Source organism: Coptis chinensis, chromosome 4, assembly GCF_015680905.1.
Source record: "Coptis chinensis isolate HL-2020 chromosome 4, ASM1568090v1, whole genome shotgun sequence".
Lineage (NCBI taxonomy): Eukaryota > Viridiplantae > Streptophyta > Magnoliopsida > Ranunculales > Ranunculaceae > Coptis > Coptis chinensis.
Window position 1 is genome coordinate 38,940,228 of NC_141459.1, and position 4,829 is coordinate 38,945,056.

The following is a 4,829-nucleotide window of genomic DNA, read 5'->3' on the forward strand; positions in this document are numbered from 1 at the left end:
TGTAGTCTGATGAGGGGCAACTCAGCTTGCCCCCAGGTTTGACTCGGATCTCATGTCTGCGGAGGGCTCATCCCCCCTGTTGTCTCTGCTATGGAATGGTGTCTGATGAGGGGCAACTCAGCTTGCCCCCATGTTTGATTTGGACACGAGGGTCCACGGAGGGCTCATCCCCCCCGCACTCATTCGGATAGCCCCACAACATATCCGCGAAGGGTCTTCTCGAACCCCTCCGCTCTTTTTCGGAATGCACATCCTGGAATAGCTCAACATGCCTCATGTTTAATTCGGACACGAAGGTCCGCGGATGGCTCATCCCCCCGCACTCATTCGGATAACCCCACTACATATCCGCGAAGGGTCTTCTCGAACCCCTCCGCTCTCCTTTGGAATGCGCATCTGGGAACTCTACCTTGCGGAGGGCTCATCTCCCCTGCTTTCTGGCTTAGAGGCAGCTCATTCCGCCCCAAGCTTGATTCGGACACTGCGGTCCATGAAGGGCTCATCCCCCCCATTCTCTAGCTTAGGAGGTGAGATAGATCCATCTCTCAATACCAGCTCAATCTCCACTTTGTTTCGCGGTACATCGGATCTTTCTCTTTCTCTGTAACCTGCTGCGATGTATGTCTCTCCACCTTTTTTGTAATCATCTTACCATCCATATTTGGACTCTCCAAGCCATCGATCTCAGTCCCAACCTCCGTGAACTTCACGATTTTAAGCAGTAAAAGCATTGAAGAACTCTTCTGAGAAGTATGTCCAACTCATGCATTTTCTATGACCCACCCATCCACCGTACTCCACAGACAATGAGCTTAACCAAATGGCAAGATTTGGCTCTTGTATACTAAAACACCTTCACTAGAAATAAATTTGTTCGTGTTTAAAGAAAATAGATAACAAAAGACTTATCTATCCATAGCTCTTCCTGCGCATTTCGTTGAACACTCTTTGTGCACTGACTTTCGCTGCAAAGCAAGCTTGGATCTCTCTATCTTATACCTATCCGCGTCGCGGTACAACTTCAATGTCCTACACTATTAAGGATGTTACTCTTTCAATTCCGTCATTTCCATTTCTCCGTCATCGATGACCTATAGTGTTCGCCACCACTTTGATCTTTGCTCCCTTTCGCTACCATTTGTCAAACACCTCCTGTTCCTATCTATCTTAATAATCGCAGAAAAACACCTTTGAATATTTTCTCTTGCTGAATAGAAGTGACACCTCCATCTTCACCAGTCGATCACTAGCCACAGAAAGACAACTCTCTACTCACTCGTTTGCTTCACCTCAAGCACACACTACACCTCACTTTTACCGCACACTTTGGGAGATGTTGAAGCAAGCACACTTCACCATTCTAGCACTTCTATACATGAGCACTAACACCGCTCAAAATGACTTCAACAGACGGCAGTACCACCACACTTCTAAGCACCACTATCGTCTACAGACAACAAAGATAACACCACCTCCATCAGTCACCACATACACCAAATCAACAGTCAACACACCATTTCTTCCTCCACCACCGACAGACAACATCACCCATCGACCACCACCACAACAATGGACCGCATCCAAACTCACAGAGAACCAGTCAAGAGCACCACCCTTATTCAATCAGCACTACCAGTTAGTCACACCACTCATATCCACCATCGAAACTGACCTCTGTATAATGGCAGCAGCACCAGCATACAATAATTGCATAACAACGTGTAGCACACCCTACTGCATCGTTTTCTAGTAGTCACGTGAAGCACCTTCAGAGTTTTTGCACAAGTCCATCACGTTCACTAATCGACCGCGTAGTTGCGGAATCGTAGTAGTAACCTGAACTGAATGATTTGTGGGAATAGAATCGAAGGTGGAGCAGTGACAAAACTCTTAGCTCACCATAACCGTGACCTCCTTTACAAAGAAATCTCAAAGCGAGAAGTCCATGTTCATGAAACAGCAAATACCAGTCCCAGAATCACAATCGCCACATCCAACACCCTTCCATTCCACTTCATCTCCTCCTTGAACGCCCACAGATAAAATACAGCACAAAACCCAAAATGCAGCACACACTTCCACCACAAAATCTCCTCTCAAAGAAGTTTTGACTCTTTTACTTAGCTAGGCAAGGCTTTAATATCCAGAACATTTCCATTGATCTGGCTTCTTTACCGAAAATGATATATACTCACGGTGGCTCCCTTTCTCTTTAAATTGCTCCACTACCCCCTGTTATTTTGCTCTGCTTCCTGAAGAACACCCTTCTCCACCTCAAGCAAAGGCTTATTTTCTTCCACAACCTCAAGTTTCTTCACATCTTCCAAACTCTCCTCAGAGTTCTCTCCTTCTAACAGCTTCTCTCTCATTCAATGTCTTAGAACTCTCTCCTTCCTTTCTCTTCATCACCATTTTCTTCAACTCGTGACAAAACTCAGTAATCTGATTGAAAATCTCTCTCCCAACAAACAAATTACTCGCCTAAAGTGTACTCTTTAACTTCGATTTCCACTCTTCTTGAAGCAAATCTAAAGGAGATTTCTCCAAAATTTTCTTCTTCTCTGTTAATTTCATGTTTTTGCTATTTGAAGGAGTTGACAAATTGGGATTCTCATTCTCCTGATCTTCTTGTACTCTATCTTGAGGTGGTGTAAATGTTTTGGATTTGTTCACTCTCCGATTCATGGATGTTGTTGTCAATGACATAAACCCTCCTTTGAGATTACGATCTCGAAAAGGAAGAGTTTTAGAAGCACTAATTGATCTCAAATGTTGCTTCACCTTAGAAGTAAACTTAGAATTTGATCTAACAAAATCTTCAGCTGTCTTCGGATGCCGAGACTCAGCTTTACAAAACCAAGCTTCGTTATGGACACCGAAGTCGTCTGGAGCGGAGAAATCAAACCACTTAGGAGCATTGATGTGCTCGTATAAGTCGTCTTCAATGAATTTCCATTCAAGGTTGTTCCAATCAATTTTGGCTGGTCCCCACAGAACTCAAAACAAATATTCTTCCACCGTCACTCCCCTTGACCGAACTTCCAAACAAAGACATCACTTCATTCAGACTCTCAGTACTCAATACACCAACATCATTCTCACGTATCTCATTAACCAAATTCCACAATGCATAAACATCTTTCTTCCTAATACCGGTTCAAAAGCTAGGGCGAGGGCTATCCCCCCTTCGAAAGTACATGTCTTCATCTTATATTTCTTCATACCCCATTTATGAAATCTAATCAAACTATCACCTGATTTCGCATCAAATGAGCTGCTTGTTTTGAGTATTTCATTAGGTAATTTGCTCTCCACAATCAAACTCGATCCTTTAAGAACTGTTGTTAGACGACACCAACCCACCAATAATTTTTTGATTGACTCACTCCCGGTTCCGAATGAGTCGGTGACTAAGTCCTCAGTGGTGAAAAAACGAGCTGAAGCTATTGAGAAACCGATCCCCATAGATGGCGCCATTTGTTGCAACCCATTACCGCGAAATATAACTTTACTCGTACTCCGGCTCTCATTTTGGATCGGCTGCACCAATTAGGTTGCCTACGTACCCATTTCGGGATCAAGCCACCGTAGTTCACCTCCACTCCTTTTCATTTCTCCTCCCCCTCTTTCTCATGAGTTGCCTCCCCTTCCTTTCTCCCCTCACTTCCCTTTTATATCTCCTCTTTAGGTTTACCTCTTGGGGCATTGTATGGTCTTGGGCCTATTCTTTGGAGAAAATAAGAATATTTTTTATTGAAAGAAATAGAAGAGGAATAAGAAAAATGATTGGAGAAAATGAAGCTTTGATATTCTTTTACTAGCATTCAATCCAAAGTGAGTAGACACTATTTAATTTTTTTTGAATTGATATTGTGTTAAGAGAATTTATATTATATTATTATTGTTATGTTTGGATTGTAATGTCTAGGACATAATGATGAGAACATAAAAATCAAGTTTTGGTTGCTTATTGAAAATTATAAGTAAATCTCTATCTTTGTTTATTATCTGTAAAGAGTGGCTAACATTCAAAATGGAAAACAACCTCCATGTCATGTAGAAAATTTAATTTGGAACAACTTTTGTGAAATAACGTTTTATGAGTTTCTGCATCATTTGATCAGAAATCTCGATTTTCGTACTGTTACGTGAAACTAGATTTTTAGTAATATGTAAAGAACAGTGATTATAAAATCTTCTGTAATTCAAAATAGAAAACTACTCTCAAGAGTCGTAGGAAATCGTATTTTGAACAACTTCAGTGAAATAGCTTTTTCTTAGATTCTGCACCATTTTATCAGGAAATTAGTTTTTATATTGTTACGTGTAAATTGCATTTAATACAAATACTAATAATTAATAATACAATTTGCTAAATGCATTTGGATTATCTAGCTGAACTTTACCATTGATATTTCCTTTGTTTGAGTTACTAAAATAATTAATTGAGTATAGTAGAACATGTATTAGTTTTTAACATGGCATACTATGTTACTGACGTCAAAATTCTTTTTGCTATATATATATATATATATATATATATATATACACACACTACATCATAACTGCTATTTTGTAACAGGGCAAATTTTCAGTAAGTAACGAAAATAATTGTTACTCATTAAGTAACGGATATATCCGTTACTTATGACCGCAAGTGTTACTTAAAATCTTGAATTATAATATAATAATATTTTCACAATTATCTTGGGATATGCTAACAATTATATCTGTGAGAAAAGGAGAAAATAAGGCAACAAAATTAAAATAATTTGAAAAAGAAAGGAAAAACCGGAAGTGGGGCAGTATTTGGTGACGCGTTTGGCTTC

The 4,829-nt window shown here is 40.2% G+C and overlaps 1 pseudogene; it reads right to left on the bottom strand.

Annotated features, from left to right (window-relative positions):
- Positions 1-2,303: 2,303 nt before the first annotated feature.
- Positions 2,304-3,477, bottom strand: LOC147503446 (uncharacterized; annotated as a pseudogene).
- Between the last annotated feature and the right edge of the window lie 1,352 nt (positions 3,478-4,829).